The following is a 24,191-nucleotide window of genomic DNA, read 5'->3' on the forward strand; positions in this document are numbered from 1 at the left end:
CAAAGACCCAGCATCAGGGTCTTTTCCAATGAGTCAGTTCTTCACATCAGGTGGCCAAAGTTTTGGAGTTTCAGCTTCATCATCAGTCCTTCCAATGAGTATTTAGAACTGATTTCCTTTAGGATGGACTGGTTGTATCTCCTTGCAGTCCAAGGGACTCTCAAGAGTCTTCTCCAACACCACAGTTCAAAAGCATCAATTCACTGAATGACATATCATTAATATAGTAAATATCTTTACATAATATGTTAAACCTTTATATTAACTCTCAGTAACATCATTATTTTTAGTTGATAGATTTTTCAATTATAGCAGCAAAAAATTGGTCAAAATGCCTCCACTTACAAGGTCAGATTATCTTCTCTTCCCCACTGTGAATCTACCCAGATAAACACTTTTCGTCCCCTGTGAGACCAAATAGGATAGAGATTTTCTTACAAAGCCATAGAAGTTAAGTCTCTCCCTTTTTCAAAGTTTCCAAGCTCATATGGATGGATGTGTATGGCCTTCAGTCCTCCTTGGTGACAGACATCAAGGAGGTCAGTTCTTCTCATAGTGATGAGAATACACTTTGCATAGTTAACATAGTTTAAAGATAAGTTACCTGTAGATATTTGGCCTATATATAAATGTATATATATTTGTGCTTTAATTGTGAAATAAACTATATGTGTTTTTATGATATAATGTAAGTTAATCATATGTTAGTGTTTCAGCTGTTTGTATAAATGGCTAATAACTAAAATAACTCCTTTCCTGATATTGTTATAGAGAGGTGATTCAACCTCATGGGACCTAACTCACAATTGAAGTAATATTTTAGTGAACAGAATAGTCTGCTAAGAAAATGCATCCTTTCCAGAATACTTCATTATTCAAGCTTAGTCCTGTCTAGGCTTGTTGCTGGTTTTATTTTCTCATCTCTCTTATTTTGGAGGCAATGAAAATATTGCCTTTGTTACAGAAAAATGAAATTAATGTATTGGGAAAAGTCTATTGTTAGAATATAAAATATTTATAATGACACCTATAAACTATTTTACTGTCTGTCACTATCTGTACACCTACATCAATGTTTATATGTACTGAATAATGAAAGTAAAATGAGTCATTTTTTAATTGGATAATTTGTCTTTTTGTTCTAACTGGTATTATGTGGACCACAGAAACTCTCATGATTTAGCAATTATTTGACAGAGATTTGGAAAAGGCTTTGTTTAGATGATAACTCAGATAATCATACCTGTGGCACAGTCACTACTAATATTGAAGTTAATAATCAGTTATGGATTTGATAAACCTAACATGAGCTATGGAAGTGACAATCAAATGTAATGAATAATATATATACATGTAATATAAATGTATATGAATAGTACTTTCCATTAGCAACATAATCTGATTTTTATTTGTTTTTTATATAAAGTGTGGTGGTGAATGAATGAGAAATAGATTAAAATCTTTCAGAGTTAATTTAAGAAATAATGAGAACAGAACTAACATTAAAATGGCAATTAGGGGACTTCCCTAGGGGTTCAGTCATTAAGACTTGGTGCATCCACTGCAGGGGACATGCTTTGATCTCTGATTGGGGAACTAAGATCCTGCATGCTGCATAGCAAGGCCAAAAAAAAAAAAAAAAAAAAAGAAATGGCAATTAGGTGTCTGCGTTCTTCTATCATTTTCATGGCTGAATTATCTTAAGAAAAAAAATTAAAATGTAGGAAAATATATTTTATTGTATTATTTATAGAAAAATTTTCTTTTTTTTTTTCATCTTTAAGGACATATTTGATTACTCAATAATGTGCAACATAAACTAATTTCCTTTAAGGATATTGTCCCAGATATTGTTATCTATTATTGTGGTGTTTAGTATAACTTTGAAGAAGAATAGATAAGTAATGTGACCTGAAGAAAATAAAATCATCCTCTAATTAACTTGAGCTAATTTTTTAAAATTTATTTATTTATCTTTTTTTACTTTAAAATATTGTGTTGGTTTTGCCATACATTGACATGAATCCACCATGAGTGTACATGTGTTCCCCTTCCAGAACCCCCCTCCCACCGCCCTCCCCATCTCATCCCTCTGAGTCATCCCGGTGCACCAGCCCCAAGCACCCTGTATCATGCATCGAACCTGGACTGGCGATTCATTTCACATATGATAATTTACATGCTTCAGTGCCATTCTCCCATATCATCCTGCCCTCGCCCTCTCCCATAGAGTCCAAAATACAGTTCTATACATCTGTGTATCTTTTGCTGTCTCACATACAGGGTTATCTTTACCGATTTACTAAATTCCATAATTAGTACATGATATACTGTTTTGAAATACATCAATGTAATTTTATATTAGAACATTTGAACTATGAGAGAAAAGGAAAATAATGTCTGCTTCCTTCACAAATATTTCATTAGATTTTTATATAAGTCCAGTCACTCAGTCATGTCAAACTCTTTGCGACCCCATGGACTGCAGCACGCATGGCTTCCTTTTTCGTTACCAACTCCCAGAGCTTGCTCAAACTCATGCCCATGGAGTTGGTGATGCCATCCAACCATCTCATCCTCTGTCATCCCCTTCTCCTCATGTCTTCAATCTTGCTCAGCATCAGGGTCTTTACCAAAGAGTCAGTTCTTTGCATGAGGTGGCCAAAGTTTTGGAGTTTCAACTTCAGCATCCATCCTTCCAATGAGTCTTCAGGACTAATTTCCTTTAGGATGGACTGGTTTGATTTCCTTGCAGTCCAAGGGACTCTCAAAGGTTTTCTCCAACACCACATTTCAAAAGCATCAATTCTTAAGTGTTCAGCCTTCTTTATAGTCCAACTCTCACATCTATACAAGACTACTGAAATAACCGTAGCTTTGACTAGACAGAACTTTGTTGGCAATGTAATATCTCTGCTTTTAATATGCTGTCTAGGTTTGTCATAGCTTTTCTTCCAAGGAGCAAATGACTTTTAATTTCATGGCTGCAGTAACATCTGCAGTGATTTGGAGCCCCCCAAAATAGTCTCTCACTGTTTCCATTCTTTCCCCCATCAATTAACCATGAAGTGATGGGACTGCATACCATGATCTTAGTTTTTTGAATGTTGAGTTTTAAGCCAGGTTTTTCACTCTCCTCTTTCACTTTCATCAAGAGGCTCTTTAGTTCCTCTTCACTTTCTACCATAAGGGTGGTGTCATGTGCATACCTGAGTTTGTTGATATTTTCCCCAGCAATCTTGATTCCAGCTTGTGATTCATCCAGGCCAGCATCATACATGACATACTCTGCACTTAAGTTAAATAAGGTGAGTGACAATACACAGCCTTAAAGTACTCCTATCCCAATTTGGAACCAGTCCATTGTTCCATGTCTGGTTCTAACTCTTGCTACTTAATGTCTATACACATTTCTCAGGATGCATGAAAAGTGGTCTGGTATTCCCATCTCTTTCAGAATTTTCCACAGTTTGTTGTGATCAACACAGTCAAAGTCAACACAAAGTCCTTGGTGTAGTCAATAAAGAAGAAGTAGATGTGTTTTTTGGCCTCTCTTGCTTTTTTGATGATCCAACGGATGTTGGCAATTTGATCTCTGGTTCCTCTGCCTTTTCCAAATCCAGCTTGAACATTTGGAAGTTCTTGATTGAGACACTGTTTGAGCCTGGCTTGGAAAAATTTGAACATTTGCTAGTGTATGAGATGAGTGCAATTTGAGGTAGTTTGAACATTCTTTGGCATTGTCTTGCTTTGGGATTGAAATGAAAACTGACCTTTTCCAGCCCTGTGGCCCCTGCCGAGTTTTCCAAATTTGCTGTCTATTGAGTGCAGCACTTTCACAGCATCATCTTTTAGGATTTGAAATAGCTCAACTGGAATCCATTACTTGCTCTAGCTTTGTTCATAGTGATGCTTCCTATGGCCCACTTGAGTTTGCATTCCAGGATGTCTGTTTCTAGGTGAGTGATCACACCATCATGGTTATCTGGGTCATGAAGATCTTTTTTATATAGTTCTTCTGTGTATTCTTGCCATCTCTTCTTAATATCTTCTGTTAGGTGCATACAGTATCTGACCTTTATTGTGCCCATCTTTGCGTGAAACATTCCCTTGGTATCTCTAATTTACTTGAAGTGATCTCTAGTCTTTCCCATTCCATTGTTTTCCTCCATTTCTTTACATTGATCACTGAGGAAGCCTTTTTTTAATCTCTTCTTGCTATTCTTTGGAACTCTGCGTTCTTTCCTTTTCTCCTTTGCTTTAGCTTCTCTTCTTTTCTTAGCTATTCGTAAGGCCTCCTCAGATAACCATTTTGCCTTTCTGCATTACTTTTTTCTTGGGGATGGTCTTGATCACTGCTTCTTGTACAGTGTCACAAACCTCCATCCATATTTCTTCAGGCACTCTATCAAATCTAAACTTTTGAATCTGTTTGTCACTTACACTGTATAATCATAAGGGATTTGATTTAGATCATACCTGAATGGTCTAGTGGTTTTCCCTTTTTTCAATTTAAGTCTGAATTTTTCAGTTTGGAGTTCATGATTTGAGCCACAGTCAGCTCCCAGTCTTCTTTTTGCTGACTGTATAGAGCTTCTGCATTTTCAGCTGCAAACAATATAATCAATCACATATCAGTATTCACCATCTGATGATGTCCATGTGTACAGTTGTCTCTTGTGTTGTTGGAAGAAGATTTTTGCTATAACCCGTGCAGTCTCTTGGCAAAGCTCTGTTAGCCTTTGCCCTGCTTCATTATGTACTCTAAGGCCAAACTTGCCTGTTACTCTAAGTATCTCTTGACTTCCTACTTTTGCATTCCAGTCCCCTATGATGAGAAGGACATCCTTTTTGGGTGTTAGTTCTAGAAGGTTTTGTAGGTCTTCATAGAACTGTTCAACTTCAGCTTCTTCAGCATTAGTGGTTGAGGCATAGACTTTGATCACTGTGATACTGAATAGTTTCCCTTGGAAATGAACAGAGATCATTATATCATTTTTGAGATTGCACCCAAGTACTGCATTTCAGACTCTTATTGATATGAGGACTACTTCATTTCTTCTGAGGATTTTTCTCACAGTAGTAGTTATAATGGTCATGTGTGTGCACGCTCAGTCTTTTCTGACTCTTTGTGACCCCGTGGACTGTAGCCCTCCAGGATCTTCAGTGCATGGAATTTCCCAGGCAAGAATATTGGAGTGCGTTTCCATTTCCTACTCCATGGTATCTTCCTGATCCAGGGATTGAACTCATGTCTCCTGCATTGGCAGGCAAATTCTTTTACCACTATGCTATATGGGACGCAGATATAATGGCCATCTGAATTAAAGTTGCCCATTCCAATCCATTTTATTTCACTGATTCCTAAAACACCTATGTTCACTCTTATCATCTTGTTTGACCACTTCCAATTTACCTTGATTCATGGACCTAACATTCCAGGTTCCTAGGCAACATTGTTCTTTAGTGTTGAATCTTACTTCCATCACCAGTTACATCCACAACTGGGCATTGTTTTTGCTTTCTTTCCATCTCTTCGTTCTTTCTGGATTTATTTCTCCACTCTTCTCTAGTAGCATATTGGGCACCTACTGACCTGGGGAGTTCATCTTTCAGTGTTATATCTTTTTGCCTTTTCATACTGTTCATGGAGTTCTCAAGGCAAGGATATTGAAGTGTTTTGCCAGTACCTTCTCTAGTGGATCACGTTTTGTCAGAACTCTCCACCATGACCCGTCCGACTTGGGTAGCCCTATATGGTATAGTTCATAGTTTCATTGAGTTAGAAAAGCCTGTGATCCATATGATCAGTTTAGTTACTTTTCCGTGGTTGTGGTTTTCATTCTGGCCCTCTGATGGATAAGGATAAGAGGCTTGTGGAAGCTTCCTGATGAGAGTGGTTGACTGTGGGGGAGTCTGAGTCTTGTTCTGATGGAGGGGTGGGGCATGCTCAGTAAATCTTTAATCCAGTTTTCTGTTGATGGATTGGGCTCTGTTCCCTCTCTGTTGTTTGGCCTGAGGCCAACCTACGTTAGAGGTAATGATGGTAATGAATTATTGTATAGATATATAATAAGATTATATAGATAATCTAGATAATATAGATATGTTTTAAATCAGTCTCTAAAAACAAAATTGCAATTTTATAAAGATAAGATATATATTGTATTTAATGTGTTATAAATTTGATAAGCATGTATATCACTCAGAAATTGTTTCTCCTAAACTCCTTTGCTCTATTAGGGCAAAGAGATGTGGACTATAATAATTCTCCTGACTGGTAATGAAGTGGGAAATATTTAAGAAAGGAAATTGCTTTAAGCAAGGTTACTTTCTAGGGCTCTCACTGTGTGTTTAAGAGCCAAATGTCCTTTCCCTCATCTTCTCTTCCCTTTTCTTTTCTCTCTCTGGCTCTGTTCTTTGCATACCTCTTCAAACTTGTTCCAACCTGAGTCTTTCCATGTTTCATCCCTTGCAGCCTCAGGTATAGGTCCACAGAACTCTCAGGCACAGTCAAAAATCAACAAATAACTAAAATCCACACTTTCTCCAGGTTGTCCCAGCTAAAATCTCAGGTCTGTCTGTCTCTGACTGATTTAAGTAATATGACCGTTATTGAAGTGTGGTCTAAAGGGTGGGACCTACTGATTGGAAAGAACAGAACCTGGTGTTACCTGCAGGATGGGACAGTAGTGAGAGTAGAGAATATTTGATTCCCTGAGGAAAATAGAGGTTCAACCTCAAGAGAGAAGGGAAGTGAGTATTGGACTTGAAAAACTCAACTTTCACTTTAATTTGTTTCTAAAACAAGGAGATTAATGTTAAAAAAAAATGGAGAAAGCTGTGATTGATTAGATAAACTTGGAAAATATGGATATAGCAATTCCTGTGGTACGTTTAGGTGACAAATGGTATCAAAATCAAAGCGGATCTGAGAATTCCTTTGTTGAAAATACGGGTTAGAATGGTAGAAAATGAGATTAAAACCAGTTTAAGGAGAGCCTAAAAGCTTTATGTCATGCACCATGGAGAAGTTATTGGACACTTTTGTGCATGAAAATAAAACTAGAGGATAAAAATACTTTCATTCTACCCTTCTAAGTTCCATAGTAAGGGTCCATAAAATAAACTGGCAACAGGCAGATAAAAGGTAGATAAATTTACTAAGTTTTTAATATAAGAGGAAAAAGTGAAACCCAAAGGCAATGAGACTTGAGAGCATATACACCATCTTAATAGGAAAAGAGAAGAGGGATGTAGGGAACTTAGGAAAGTGTAAGTAACTTCCAGAGATGGATAGATCCTTGGAAGAAATGGGAGTTTGATAGTTTTTGATAAAGTTTGCCTGTTGACTTCTAATCTCCTCTACTGTTAGAAGAGTCAATCTTACTTGGTTGCTGAAACTCCCTGGAAGGGAATTTATGACAATTGATGTCCTTTTCGAGGATCCTTCTTTAGGTAGATAAGGGAAGCTCAGAGAAAGTTTCTCCCTGTATTTGCTATTTTTTCAGGTAGCTTCAACTCAAGTAATCAATATATTAATACCAGAGCAGAATATTTTGGGGTTGAATGTGCTGATCTCCTTCAACTGACAGTAAAAATTCTATGAAGTATACAAAAAGAAACCTCTGATTTTATTATATAGCTATTGTCTCATTTCTCACACTGTTTGCTGGACCCAGGGTAGGCAAGACAAAAGCAGGGAAGCTGGGTGAAAACTATAAGAACCATAGCAACTACAGACATGTTTATTCTCACTGGGCTGGCACAGGAGCTGTAGCAGCAGCAGATAGGCTGTATTCTCTCCTCTTGTGGTTGACCCAGCAAATGAGCCATGACGCAGCCATAACGCAGCCTTGCTGCAGCCATGATGTAGCCCTAACAAAGCTGCAAGGGCTTTTTCAGGTGGAGCTTATACACGCCTACTTACAGAACAAAAGTAGCCCATGGCCAAGTGAGCACCCATGACAGGCGTGCACAGTGCTAAAAGTGATCTCAGCTGTTACATAATCATTATTTACAAAACGTGGGGTGAGAGCAAGAGGGCATGGGAAGAGAGAGCCTGACCACCGCCATCTTGGATAATTTCTCTTTCCCTACAGATACATAAATGTATATGTAATACTAGGCTACAAAGAAAAAATAAGTGTTTTACCTATCCATGCCTGAGAAACTGCTAAACATACGGGTCTTCATTTCCAGTGTTACTGTATGTAGTAAATTGAAATGGCCTCTAGGCATTACAACTAATGTGTTGATTGACTTTCCTACTCCCAATATAATTTTCTTTAGAGGAAGGTGACATTTTTAATTTAGAAAATAAGATGAAGTTTCACAAAATGCTTATGCAATTATTATAAAATTATTTTGCTTCAGAGCTACAAACATTATAATAGTTTGAGTTGACTTCTGGCTAGAATTTTGGTAGCATATGAACTGGGAAGAAAGTAAAGCATAGTAGCATTGTGTCCTTGCACAAACCTTTGGGAAAAAAATGAAACGTCATAAAATATATATATATATTTTTATTTCAAATTAAAGATGCTAACTAGATAACACTGTGCAGATTATTAATAAATATATACATGTATATAATGTGTATACATCATGTAAATCGAATATATACATAGATATATAAGTCCAATGGCAACAGAAATTCCAAAATTGAGTTTCTGAGCTGAGGGTTTAGGGTGATGGTCAATGGAGAAAACTTGCATTGGAATAGTTGCATCAGAATAGGTGCAGTGGACCATAGGTCATGACTCTCTGCATGTTCTGATACTGTGGGTACCTAATATAATGCAAATTTTGAATTATACATAAAATATGTTAGTTACTAAAAGAGCTACTTTTCTGTATTCATTTTATCCTGAGTGTGCTCTGAATCAGATACAGATTTCTAATTAATTACCCCAGTGCTTCAGCCCTCCATGCTCCAGATCTTACTCCTTCAGTGACTTGATCAAGCCAACTGGAAAACTCTCCTGTACAAGAGCCAGACACTTCATTGGTGAGGGACAAAACCAATGGATTTTCTCAGTTTATGTACATAGATACAAATACGAACAGGCTTCCTGGGTAGTTCAGCTGGTAAAGAATCCACGTGCAATGAAGGAGACTCTCGATCAATTCCTGGGTCAGGAAGTTCCCCTGGAGAAGAGATAGGCTACCCACTCCAGTATTCTTGTGTTTCCCTGGTGGCTCAGATGGTAAAGAATCCATGTACAATGCAGGAGACCTGGGTTTGATCCCTGGGTTGGGAAGATCCCCTGGAGGAGGGCATGACAACCCACTCCAGTATTCTTGCCTGAAAATCCACATTGACAGAAGAGCCTGGCAGGCTACAGTCCATGGGGTCGTAAAAAGTCAGAAATGACTGAGCACAGCACAGCACACATATAAACATATACACATACACATATGTATATACATATGCATGCATATATTTCCTAAAAGAAGGAAAACAGTTTGCTCTTTTTATGGAAAGGATCTTGTATTCTCACACACTGACTTTCTTGAATATAAATAAATCTTCCCAAGGACCAGATAAATGCCTGCTGTCTCTGGCTTTTATGACCTAGTGCTGTCTCTCAGGTCTGTACTTCATTCTCTTGAAATGTAAAAACCTAGGAAGATGGCTCTTGATAGTTCTACTTGACATTTGGGAAGCTTAATCTAGGCACCTAGTCTAGGCTATAACTATCTGACTCACTTGAGAAAATAAGAATGCCTATTACCCTTTCAGATAAGAACAATTATTAAAAACATGATTAATGATGTTAATGTCTCAGAAAGAAGGTGAAGTTTAGGAAAACGAAAAGCAAAATCATAATGTTATTTTAATTCATGTTATACTTTTCCTTGTCCTTAATTATTTGTGACAAAATATATGCCTCCTAGGCTCGTGAATTTATTAGTCTGTATTGTTTTTAGAGAAAGGCCGGAAGTATTTTTTTCATTAAAGTAATCCTGACAACAGTATTATACTGCCTTCCTTCTACTCTATGCCCAATCTCTGGAAACTTAACTCAAGAGCTAAAAGGAATAAAAATGGAGATTTATAATATATATTACATGGTATATTATCATATCGTAATGATATTATATCAAGTTGTATTAGGAGGGGGAACATAGATCAATAAAGTTACTATAGTAATATTTGTAATCAAGCTGGAAAATACATTAAATTGTTCAGTTTTTAACAGGGACTTTTTAAAAGTAACTACTTGGTTTCCAGGAGCATTTTCTCAGCTTGCACATGAAACAATCTGAAATACAACCTCAGACCCAAGTTTTTGACCACCAATGCTCTGATGCTATTTGTTACTAAAAGAACCAGGGTTTTTAGGAACCAAGAGTGACCGATTCTATATTTGAAACACGAAAACTCAAGGTAATCCTTCTGAGAAAGAAAATATTTTTTCAGAGGTATTGGAGATGGTATTAAGTAGGATCAGATGATAGAAATTTCAATTTGTAGAGCAGAAAACTAGAGGCCAAGATGGACAAATCGAACATTAAAACAAAATAAAACTCTTGCTTTTGAGTTAGGTGTAGTTGGTCTTGGCAGGACACTGCTCCTTCTGACAACAACTAGAGAAATATGAATAAGTTCCAAATACTGTATTTTTAAAGCACCCAAGAGCTATGGAAGCAATGAGGACTAAAATGAAGGAAAACTCCAAAGAAGGGAGAATTGTTCACATATGAGCTGACAATTGGCAGCCATTATTTTTCCCTGTAATCATTTTCTGGTGCTGAGCATAGGTGGCAGATTCGAGCATGGGCCAGGCCAGGGGTTTCTGCTGAGTCACAAACAAAATAACCAAAAGCTTCAGTGATGTCATGAGTGGCTAAAATTACAAAATTGGAGTTTTGGAGGTCTTGGACCTATGGTTAGTTTTCCCTGCTAGACATTTTCTGAATCCAAAAGGCAGGTAAAATGGTCCATTGTCTGGCATGCTTAGGAGCAAAAGGTCTAGCACTCACCTGGGAAAAGGAATGTGGAAACCAGAGAGGCTGGATAAGACAGCCTTAAGGAAAATGACGAATTGACATTGGGGATTTTGAGCTCCTTTTCACCTGTTCACATTTCTTTGGGGCTATATTTGCATGCACTTGTGCTAAGTTGCTTCAGTCATGTCTGATCTTTGGATTGACCCTATGAATTGTAGCCCACCAGTCTTCTCTCTCCATGGAATTCTCCAGGCAAGAACACTGGATTGGGTTGCCATATCCACTTTCAGGTGATCTTCCTGACCCAGGGATCAAACCAACACCTCATATCTCCTGCATTGGCAGGTGGATTCCTTACCACTAGTGCCACCTGGGATGCCCTTGGGGCTATGTAGAGCCAGGAAAACCTAAGAAAAGCCCTGGTCAAAATTAATAATAATACTGAGGAATAGATAACTAAATTTTAAAGTTGTGTGGGGTGAAATGTTATAGAGCTGAGCTAAAAATTAAAATGAAGAGGAAAACACAATATTCTGAAGTCTTGCACTGATAGATGACAAAGACTTATAAGCTCTCAATTAAAAGCCCCAGAAAGAAAGCAATGTCAGAACATGATCTTACTGGATGAGACTTACCAAGATAGATCCCCACCCTAACTCATAACTAGGTTCAAAGAGAGACATTTCATTATGATAAAGCATTCAATTTAAAAGGAAGATATTAGAATGCTAGATCTATAAGTTGTGTGACTATTTTGTCCTCTACAAAGATTTAGAAAATCACAAGGATATGAAACTTTCCCCAGTGGAACAGTCTAGGGCCTAAAATACTTGAACAGAATGAGTATTCAGTTAGAATTAAGTGTCACTGGAAATGAAACTGCCATATGACCCAGCAATCCCACTGCTGGGCATACACAATGAGGAAACCAGAATCGAAAGAGACACGTGTACCCCAATGTTCATCGCAGCACTGTTTATAATAGTCAGGACATAGAAGCAGCCTAGATGCCCACCAGCAGACGAATGGATAAGGAAGCTGTGGTACATATACACAATGGAATATTACTCAGCCATTAAAAAGAATACATTTGAATCAGTTCTAATGAGGTGGATGAAACTGGAGCCTATTATACAGAGTGAAGTAAGCCAGAAAGAAAAACACCAATACAGTATACTAACACACATATATATATATGGTATTTAGTTAATCGGCAAAGATAACCCTGTATGCGAGACATCAAAAGAGACACAGATAAATAAAACAGTATTGTGGACTCAGTGGGAGAGGGTGAGGGCGGGAGGATATGGGAGAATGACACTGAAGCATGTAAATTATCATGTGTGAAACGAATCGCCAGTCCAGGTTCGATGCATGATACAGGGTGCTGGGGGCTGGTGCACTGGGATGACCCAGAGGGATGGGATGTGGAGGGAGATGGGAGGGGGGTTCTGGAGGGGGAAAACATGTACACTCATGGCAGATTCATGTCAATGTATGGCAAAACAAATACAATATTGTAAAGTTAAAAAATAGATAAACAAACTAATTAAAAAATAAATAAATAAAAGATTAAAAAAAAAAAGTGTCACATATTATTCTGATTCCTCACAGTATTCTGAATTTTTAGTCGGTTTCTGTTTTGGCAACCAGAGCAAAAAAGAAAAGTGGATGGTGTTGGTAATCTAAAAACTTATTTACAGGATGCTAGTGAGAAAACAAAAACATAGATGACCATATTTTTATAAAACCAAATGTAAACATAGGTTCGCAATTGGCTTGGAAAATTAAGAAGTAAAACATTTTTTGTCTTCACAGAGGAATACTATTAATTATAAGCTCAGCAAAAAGGGGGGTTTTAGAGTTTGAAGAGGATAAATTGGGCATTTTAGCTCTGTTGCTATGTGATACACTCTTTCTGGAAATGTTTAGTTGGACTAGAACCATGAACAGAGGAGAATTACTGTGTCAGTGAGAAAGTCAAGATGGTGAAACTTAAACCATGTTGAGAAGCAACATGGGGGAGAGATTTTAGGAGAGAGAAACCAGAAATATACCCAACCTTTCAATCAAGAAAGGAAATAAAGTAAGGAGTAGGTAGAGGTAGACATGATTCTAAAGTTGAGGCAAAATAAAAGATGAAGCACATTTTCAACAAGCCTTAATAAGCAGTTACTGCTGGTAAAGGTAAAGAACTAGTTCGTAAACAAGTTGATTAGCAATTGTGGCAGCCATGGAGGGGAGTGTTTGGTGATAGTTCACTGAAGAAAGGAAAATGTTTAGATATTCCTAGCAGGATTACTGCATACAGGGTTGAAGTTGACGTCGATGCCTGAATACCTGAGACTATAATGACCTGAGGTGTCATTATGGCTTCCCTCTTAGAATAGGCTTACATGGAGGATGGGGACAAACTGATTAATTCAGTTCATCAAGGTCCAATAATAGCTAAAGTCCAGTGGTTCCAGTGGTTCTGCAGATCCATATAGTAGATATTTACCAATTCCTGAATATATGATTGGAATAGATGTATCGCACACATATACACACATACTGTTGTTGTTGTTTAGTCACTAAGCAATATTCAACTTTTTTGTGATCCTATGAATTATAGCCTGCCAGGTTCCTCTGTCCATGGGATTTCCCAGGCAAAAATGCTGGAGTGAGTTGCCATTTCCTTCTCCACTACACACACACATACACACACACTCTCACACACACACACACATACATATTATAAAATATATTAAATGTATGTTTATATAAGGATACACATGTATTATTCTTATTTCATAGAAAAGAAAAGAAGTTCAGAAAAGTTACATAATTTTATACAGTTGTAAGGGACAGAGCTGTGGTGTGAATTCAGGCTGTCAGGCCCAGATATCTGGATAGTCAACTTGTATGATGCTGCCTGTTCTGAAAATATAATAAGAGTAACTGCTTTTGGGTTCACCAATTTGTGAAATAAGCATTGAACTTAAACCAATAACACCCATTTCCTCTCCATTCTAACATATATTACATGGTAAAATAAATAATATCACAAAACAAGTCATTCTGCTTTATAAAATTGCAGCGACTTTTTTCATCATTAAAAACACAGTCTGACTCTGGCAAGTTTATTGTGCTGCTGATTCGAGTGCCAACGGCCTCTTGAAGAAAATTGGCTTTTGCAAATAGTAACTTTTAAAGCAGTAACACTGCAAACCCCTCCAGCAGAAAGGAGTAAAAATGCTATTATGTTTCTTTTATAATTTCTCCTTGGATCTGTTCTTCTGGAAAAGATGAAATTGAGCCAAATAATTTTCACTACATTGGAGGTCGCAGAACAGAATCCTTTTCTTATGGGAAATGCTCCACAGAGACAGCACCTAATAGCATCCAATTAAATTGCTGGAAAGGTTGAGCTGGGTTTGCATGGCCATTCCTGGGTTTGCAACATTGCACCCCTGATGAAGGGAAACAATTTTATGACTCTTTCAACATTCTGATTGGAAGTGAAATGAGTAAGCATCAGTTTGCATCATCCATTCTAGTTTTCTAAGGCAAAAAATGTTTTAATTGAGGCCACAAAGAGAGAAAGATTTTTTCCAAGACTCCTATGGAACAGGAAGAGTTGAGGACATTCCTATTGTTCTCTTCCTCGCCTACTTAAAATTGGAAAAATTATATTTGCCTTTTGTTTATTGCATGGGTTAGTAGATTTGAACAATGCATATCAAATACCTAATGAATGTTCATAACATCAATTTTATCCCAATAATCTCCAACCAGTGAGGTGAAAAAGTCATTCAATGTTGATATTGTTGAAATGGATTCATTAATTTATTTATACATATTAATTAAGCCATGTTGCTATGTTAGATATTATATTCAGAATTAGAGATGAAGTGAATTATAAATAGAACTATCCCTAATAAATGTCCAGGCCCATAGGAGAGACAGAATTGTAAACAAGTACATTAAAATAATGTAAAAAATGTGTAAAGATTGTATACAAGGAACAGAGGCAGTACAGATGAGAGAATAATTCACTGTCTCTCTATATTCTCCTATCATCTTCAGACTTTTGTGACTCCATCAAAAGAAAAACAAAACCCATAAAAATAAAGTGGAAAATTAGGTTATTAGTACTTTCAAAAAGTTTGTACAAAATAAATAGTAATACTGAAATTTGAATATTTGAAAATGTTTGGTTATTTATTCATTCTTTCAACCACTATGTCAAGGATCAATTTTTAAATTTTTAGCGGTACAATAGATAAAGTTAAACATACATATCGTCATATAGTAATTTTAGGAAGTATACTTTTTATGGGCTTCTCTCATGGCTCAGTGGTAAAGAATCCACCTACCAATACAAGAGATGTGGATTTGATCCCTTGGTCAGAAAGATCTCTTGGAGAAGGAAATGACAACCCACTCCAGTATTCCTGCCTGGGAAATCCCATGGAGAGAGGAGCCTGGAGGTCTAGAGTCCATGGGGTCGCAAAAGAATTAGACATGACTTAACAACTAAACAACAACAAATGCTTTTTTTCACAATTTTCAATGATTTCTCAGAATTATTGCTTAATAATTTTGTTACTTCCTGAATAAAAGGTTTGGAAGATTTAGGATGGTTCTATAAATGACTGAAGTGACCAAATGCTTAAGCAACATCTTCCATAAATGTAATCTGTAGATAAATTGGCTAAGAGGCCATCTATGTGACCCTTGGTGCTTATCACTTACTTTCCAAAGTTTAAAATCACCCAGAGTAGCAAAAAATAGAAGAGAAGTTAATGGATATCTTGGTTTTGCTTAGTATCATGTCTTTGGGAATAACAAGCTGGGAGATAACTGCACCCTTTTCCTTTGAGAGAATTCTTTCTTCTTCATTCCAACTTTATTTTCCCAAACCATTCTCTTAAAGAAATTCTGACTATATTGACCTATCACAATACTCCCATTCTCCTTGCTATCTAAATACCTCTTCTTTGTGTCACACTATTCTCTACTAAGTATTTCACTTCACTTCTACTTAAATTCATTTTATTAATTTTTTTTTATACCGGTTCTCTAGCTCTTCCATTGTAATTTAAAATAAACAAGGAGAGAGTTTGTCTTGTTCACTCCTATATACTTAGATTGAGATCATGACCTGCAAAATAAGTTTTTACATAATATTTACTGAGTAAATGGACTGGCAGAAGAATAGGAATGTGATCCAAGACACAATTAAAATTGAGTTTTCTCAGTGTAGTTGGCAGGGAAATTTCCTTCTCTTGAGTTCTGAAGTTATAAACAGTTATTCTCAGAGCTACTGGCTTTCGTGTCTCCAAAGGAAAAATCTTAAAGAATAAAGTTGACCCACAGTAAGAAGTAGAGATGAGATGAAAAAGATGATGAGAATTTTTGTTGGATTAAATATCTGTTTATTAATATCCATCAGAGGAGCTGTTGTTTCTGCAGATTTTCCTTCAACTCAGAGTTACTCCAATATCCTTCCATTAAAGAAGGATCCTTCAACAAAACCTAGAGGTGGAAATCTGATTTCCATGCCAAACAATACTGACTGATCAGCGTAGAAGAGGAAATAATTTGATTCATTGAATTACTATAAATGGAAGTAAAAACTTCTCTAATAGGACTTAATATTTTCTACGTAATTAGCTCCTTAATGGTGTAAACAACACTTCCACATAGAGTAGATCATCTGAGATTTATAATACCCCTGTGAGGAATTTGTGTATCAATAGCATCTTTTTCAAGATAAAGTAGTGGTGCTTAGGTCATACTTATTAATATCACTGGATGCTTAGAATATGCTAAAGTTGGCACTAAGCATGTTAAACTTTATGGAAACCCTAGAGGTAAGTTCTGTCATAACCTTCTTTTTAAGAAATGAGGAAGATGTGAATGATGAGGTAAATACTTTTCAGAGACACACAGCTAACGGTTATATGGCAAGTCAAATTCATAAGGCTGATTATTGAGATAGGACCTGAAACAGTCTATTAAAATAACAATGATTGACTATGACTAAGAATCAAAGTAATACATGTGTTTTGTGGGTAATTTTGGGGGGAGAGTTATTTAACATAAATGATTTACATTTCTTGTGGATTACTTCCATATCACATATGTATGCCCAATTTTCTTTCTAATGTGTAGACCCAGCTACTTAAAGAGCAAATAGTTCAGCTAGGTTGGGATATTGTTGTTCATTCACTCAGTCGGGCCTGACTATTTGAAACTGCATGGACTGCAGCACATCAGGCTTCCCTATCCTTCACATCTCCCATAGTTTGCTCAAACTCAAGTCCATTGAGTTGACGATGCCTTCCAACCATCTCATTCTCTGTCGCCCCTTCTTGTACTGCCTTCAATCTTTCCCAGCATCAGGGTCTTTTAGAGTGAGTTGGCAGTTCCCATCAGGTGGGCAAATTATTGGAGCTTGAGCATCAGTCCTTCCAATGCATATGCAGAGCTGATTTCCTTTAGGTTTGACTGGTTTGATCTCCTTGCTGTCCAAAGGACTCTCAAGAGTCTTCTCCAGCACCACAGTGTGAAAGCATCAATTATTCTGCATTCAGCTTTCTTTATGGTCCAATTCTCACATCCATACAGGACTACAAGAAAAAGCATAACTTTGACTATATGGACATTTGTTGGCAAAGTGATGTCTCTGCTTTTTAATGCACTATCTAGGTTTATCATAGCTTTTGTTCCAATTAGCAAGCATATTTTAATTTCATGACTGAAGTCATGATCTGCAGTGATTTTGGAGGGCAAGAAAATAAAGGTTGTCACTGTTTCCATTTTTTCCCCATCTATTTGCCATGAAATGATGGGACCAGATACCATAATAATAGTTTTTTGAATGTTGAGTTTTAAGTCAGCTTTTTCACTCTCCTCTTTCACCATCATCATTAGATAGTAAGAAAGGGAGCATGTAAGATCTGGCTGGAAAGAGTAGTCAGTTCAGTTGCTCAGTTGTGTCCAACTCTTTGTGACCGCATGGACTGCAGCAAGCCAGGCATCCCTGCCCATCACTAACTGGCGGACATTGGTCAGACTCACGTTCATCGAGTTGGTGATGCCATCCAACCATCTCATCCACTGTTGTCACCTTCTCCTCCTGCCTTCAATCTTTCCCAACATCAGAGTCTTTTCTAATGAGTCAGTTCTTCCCATCAGGTGGCCAAATTACTGGAGCTTTAGTGTCAGTCCTTCCAATGAATATTCAGGACTGATTGCCTTTAGGATTGACTGGTTTGATCTCCTTAAAGCCCAAGGGACTCTCATGAGCCTTCTCTAACACCACAGTTCAAAAGTATCAATTCTTTTGTGCTCAGCTTTGTTTATAGTCTCCCATCCATACATGACTATTGGAAAAACCACAGCTTTCCCTAGACGGACCTTTGTTGGCAAAGTAATATCTCTACGTTTTAATATTTTGTCTAGGTTGGTCATAGCTTTTCTTCCAAGGAGCAAGAGTCTTTTAATTTCATGGTTGCAGTAACATCTGGAGTGATTTTGGAGCCCCCCAAAATTAAATCTTTCACTGTTTCATTGTTTCCCCATCTATTTGCCATGAAGTGATGGGACTGCAGGCCATTATCTTAGTTTTTTGAATGTTGAGTTTTAAGCCAGCTTTTCCACTCTCCTCTTTCACTTTTATCAAGAGGCTCTTGATAAGGTCCTCAAAAGGTACTCTTTGCTTTCTGCCCTAAGGGTGGTGTGATCTGCATATCTGCATATATTTCTCCCGGCAATCTTGATTCCAGTTTATGCTTCATCCAATCTAGCATCTCGAGTGATGTACTCTGCATATAAGTTAAATTAGCAGGGTGACAAATATACCGCCTTGATGTACTCCTTTCCCTATTTGGAACCAGGCTGCTGTTCCATGTCCGGTTCTAACTCTTGCTTATTGTCCTGCATACAAATTCCTCAGGAGGCAGATAAGGTGATCTGGTATTCCCATTTCTTGAAGAAATTTCCACAGTTTGTTGTGATCCATGCAGTAAAAGTTTTTGGCATAGTCAATGAAGCCAAAATAGATGAGATGTTTTCCTGGAACTCTTTTGCTTTTTCTATGATCCAGCAGATGCTGGCAATTTGACCTTTGGCTCCTCTGCCTTTTCTAAATCCAACTTGTACATCTGGAAGATCTCTGTTCATATACTATTGACGCCTTGCTTGGAGAATTTTAAGTATTTTTGCTAGAGTGAGATGAGTGCAATTGTGCAGTACTTGAACATTCTTTGGCATTGCCTTTCTTTGAGATTGAAGTGAAAACTGACCTTTTCCAGTCCTGTGGCCACTGCTGAGTTTTCCAAATTTGCTGGCATACTGAGTACAGCACTTTCACAGTATCATCTTTTAGGATTTGAAATAGCTTGACTGGAATTCCATCACTTCCACTAACTTTGTTCATAATGATGATTCTTAAGGCCCACTTGACTTCACATTCCAGATGTTTTGTTGTAGGTGAATGATCACAGTATCATGGTTATCTGGGTCATTAAGATCTTTTTTGTATGGTTCGTCTGTGTGACCTTGCCACCTCTTCTTAATATCTTCTGCTTCTGTTAGGTCCATACCACTTCTGTCCTTTATTGTGCCCCTCTTTGCATGAAATGTTCCCTTGGTATCTCTAATTTTCTTGAAGAGATCTTTCCCATTCTATTATTTTCCTCTATTTCTTTACATTGATCACTGAGGAAAGCTTTCTTATCTCTCTTTGCTATTCTTTGGAACTCTGCATTCAGGTAGATATATCTTTCCTTTTCTTCTTTGCCTTTGGCTTCTCTTCTTTTCTCAGCTATTTTTAAGGCCTCAGCTATTTGTAAGGCCTCCTCAGACAATGATTTTGCCTTTTTGCTTTTCTTGGAGATAGTCTTGATCACTGCCTCCTGTACAATATCACAAACCTTCATCCACAGTTCTTCAGGCACTCTGTCTATCTGATCTAATCCCTTGAATCTGTCATTCTGCTGTATAATCATAGGGGATTTGATTTAAGTCATACCTGAATGGCCTAGTGGTTTTCTCTTCTTTCTTCAATTTAACTCTGAGTTTGGCAGTAAGGAGTTCATGATCTGAGCCACAGTCAGCTCCCGGTCTTGTTTTTGTTGACTGTATAGAACTCTATCTTCAGCTACAAAGAACATGATCAATCTGATTTTGTTTTCAGCCATCTGGTGATGTCAGTGTGTAGAGTTGCCTCTTGCTTTATTGGAAGCGGGTGTTTGCTATGACTAGTGCATTCCCTTGACAAAGCTCTGTTAGTCTTTGCCCTGCTTCATTTTGTATTCAAAGGGCAAACTTTCCTGTTGCTTCAGGTATCTTTTGACGTCCTACTTTTGCATTCCAGTCTCTTTTGATGAAAAGGACATCTTTTTTGGGTGTTTGTTCTAGAAGGTTTTGTAAGTCATCATAGAACCGTTCAACTTCAACTTCTTCAGCATTAGTGTTTGGGTCATAGACATGGATTATTGTGATACTGAATGGTTTGCCTTGGAAATGGACAGAGATCATTTTGTTGTTTTTGAGATTGCACTCAAGTACTGCATTTTGGACTCTTTTGCTATCTATGAGGGCTACTCTATTTCTTCTGAGGGATTCTTGCCCTCAGCAGTACATATAATAGTCATTTGAATTAAATTTGCCCATTCTGGTCCATTTTCGTTCACTGATTCCTAAAATGTCGATGTTCACTCTTGGCATCTCCTGTTTGGCCACTTCCAGTTTACCTTGATTCACATACCTATCATTCCAGGTTCCTTCCAATACTGTTCTTTATCACCAGTCACATCCACAACTGGGCATTGTTTTTGCTTTGGCTCCGTCTCTTCATTCTTTCTGGAGTTACTTCTTCACTCTTCTCCAGTAGCCTCTTGGGCACCTACCAACCTGGGGAGTTAATCTCTCATTGTCATACCATTTTGCCTTTTCATACTCTTCATGGGGTTCTCAAGGCAAGAATGCTGAAGTGTTTTGCCGTTCCCTTCTCCAGGGGACCACGTTTTGTCAAAACTCTCCACCATGCCCTATCCATCTTGGGTGGCCCTACACAGCATGGCTCATGAACAGACTGCTCTTTCCATGGGAGTCTCCAGGCAAGAAGACTGGGGTGGGTTGCCATGCCCTTCTTCAGGGGATCTTTGTGTCCCAGGGATTGAACTCACATCTATTTTTTCTCCTGCATGGACAAGCAGGTTCTTTACCATTAGTGCCACCTGGGAAGGCCATATGTGAGGGCCTTAAGTATCACGCTGTGAACTGTGGCCTTAAGTAAAGGGGCAGTCAGGAACTCTGGTTGGAGCTGTGTACTTGGTCGTATTTCTCAAGACATACTGTAAATCCTCTCTTGAGTATGGAGTATGTTACTTGCTTCCTACTTTTATCTTTCCCCTGATTTTAAGTTGCTGCTCTGATCACATAGTTCTACTCAAAAAGTTTCAGTGTCTGCACATGTCCTCCAGAACAAAATCCAGGTATCTTAGTCTCTGACCTCAAACTAAAATTTCAGAAACACTTGCCCAACCTTGATGAGATTTTACCTTTGCTAGAAAAGCCTCCCACATGCATATCTACTTTCATTGCTGTATTCTGATATGACTTGCCTTTTCTAACCTGATACTTCCTATACCTATAGTGGTTTCCATTGACATTCCTCTATGTGCAAATTTCCCCCATCTTATAGTTCCCACTTCAAATTGTACTGTCTTTATTATACTTGTTCTCCTCTTTCAGTGCAAATTAATTTTCTAATGCAACTTTTATGACTTTACGGTTCACCAAATTTTGATGTTCTGAAAGAATTTTTCTCTGTACAAATTGGTTTGTAAAATGTTGGGTTAAACATACTTTAACAGGCTTTTCTTCTCATAAGCCTTCTAGAGGTTTTTCTATGATAATGTGGATGTCTTTAAGATGGAAATATGCCAATCATCAATTCTCAAAATTATTTAATTAAGGAAATTATTTTTTTGTGGACACTAGGATTACTTACTCATAAAATACTATTTGAGAGGAATAATACTATTTGACAATATTTTGTTGCATTTACACATTATATTTGTAGCTTCAATTATCCATAAAAAATGTTTTTCTTCCTTTCCTTGATTGTTGATTGTTATGGGAAAAAAGGTTTATCTTCCTATACTTGCTTACCTTTAGGAAATTAGTGAAGTTTTACAGTATCTTGTAGCTGTTTGCTAAATGATAGTTGAGTTTAAAGAAATTTTTGCCACATACTTATAGTTTTCAAGAAGACAATAAGACTATTTTTTATTAGTGAATATCTTATGTTGAATAATTTTTACACATGCATCATATTTTATTAATTGTCACAAATATGTTCATGTATTAAAATATGTATTTTGAATTATTTTACTAATTTTTGGTTACTTTTGTTGTTATTCAGAAATGCTTTGATAGGTGATGCCCAACTTAATTTCTGAACTTCACATATGAAAAATATAAGAAAAATTCAATAATAGTAACCATAGGTAATTTATAATAAAAGTAAATTAAAGTTCTAGTTTCAGGGGCCCTCACTCATGTTGTATTTTTTGAGGTGCTGGGAAAGGCCCTTGCAATGTGTTCATGTGATTTTATTACAATAGATTCTTATTCTGTTGCAACAATAAGATAGCTTAGTACAAATCATTTAATACTCTTACTTCACTCTGAGTTCCCCTCTGTCATGTTTACTTACATGTTGGGTAGCTCCGCGGTGACCACGGTTGTCACCCTAATTTGTAATTTTCTGAAGTTTATCTTTTAATTGAATATCCACTTTCATCCCCAACGTAGAAGAAGTTGTCAGTGCACTTCTGGTACTTCCTGCCCCAAGCTTACTCAGGGACTGAGCTGGGCTCTGCTAGATGGTTCTGTGCTCTTCTCTGGTTGCCCTTCCCCTCCTTAGGACTTTCTCTAGCTACAGGAGTATGCACAGCATATGGATGTGCACAAGCATAGAGAAGGGCAGAAATGTCCAGGGATTGCATCAGGAACAACCCTCAGGCAATGCAGAGTAAGAGTGGGATAGTCCCAGTTCATCTGCCCTTCAGCCTGACATTCTGAGGTGTGATCTAAAATGTCTCTCAAAGGGCTGACACCAATTGCTCAAAGTGGTGACTATTTTTTTATGTTCTTTTATTGGTTTTCTCCATATCATTGCCTCACTTCCTCACTAGGCTTGTGAGGTCACTTCCCGTGTGAGTCAACAGTACACATGTTCTCTTCCCAGAGTTTGCTTCTGGGAAAGCCAAATACATTTGGTTTTGTATTTGCATATTTGTATTGTTTTTCTGTAAATGTTCACGTGTAGGCATGCTAAGTCGCTTCAGTCATGTCCAACTCTGCGACCCCATGGACTGTAACCTGCCAAGCTCCTCTGTCTGTGGAATTCTCCAGTCAAGAATACTGGAGTGGATTGCTATGTCCTCCTCCCCAGGATCTTCCTGACCCAGAGATTGAAGCGGTATCTCTTGTGTCTCCTGCATTGTCAGGTAAATTCTTTACCACTAGCACCACCTGTTCCCTTAGTATCTCTAATTTGTTGAAGAGATCTCAAGTCTTTCCTATTCTGTTGTTTTCCTCTATTTCTTTGCATTGATTGCTGAGGAAGGCTTTCTTATCTCTCCTTGTTATGCTTTTCTTATCTCTCCTTGCTATTCTTTGGAACTCTGCATTCAAATGGGTATATCTTTCCTTTTCTCCTTTGCTTTTCACTTCTCTTCTTTTCACAGCTACTTGTAAGGCCTCCTCAGACAGCCATTTTGCTTTTTTGCATTTCTTTTCCGTGAGGATGGTCTTGATCCCTGTCTCCTGTACAATGTCACGAACCTCTGTCCATAGTTCATCAGGCACTCTGTCTATCAGATCTAGTCCTTTAAATCAATTTGTCACTTCCACTGTATAAACATAAGGGATTTGATTTAGGTCATGCCTGAATGGTCTAGTGGTTTTCCGTATTTCTTCAATTTAAGTCTGAATTTGGCAATAAGGAGTTCATGATCTGAGCCACAGTCCACTCCCTGTCTTGTTTTTGCTGACTGTATAGAGCTTCTCCATCTTTGGCTGCAAAGAATATAATCAGTCTGATGTTGGTGTTGACCATCTGGTGATGTCCATGTGTAGAGTCTTCTCTTGTGTTGTTGGAAGAGGGTGTTTGCTATAAGCAGTGTGTTCTTTTGGCAGAACTCTATTAGCCTTTGCCCTGCTTCATTCTG

Source organism: Giraffa tippelskirchi, chromosome 2 (genome assembly GCF_054371585.1).
Source record: "Giraffa tippelskirchi isolate mGirTip1 chromosome 2, T2T-mGirTip1v1.2.pri, whole genome shotgun sequence".
NCBI classification, from domain to species: domain Eukaryota; kingdom Metazoa; phylum Chordata; class Mammalia; order Artiodactyla; family Giraffidae; genus Giraffa; species Giraffa tippelskirchi.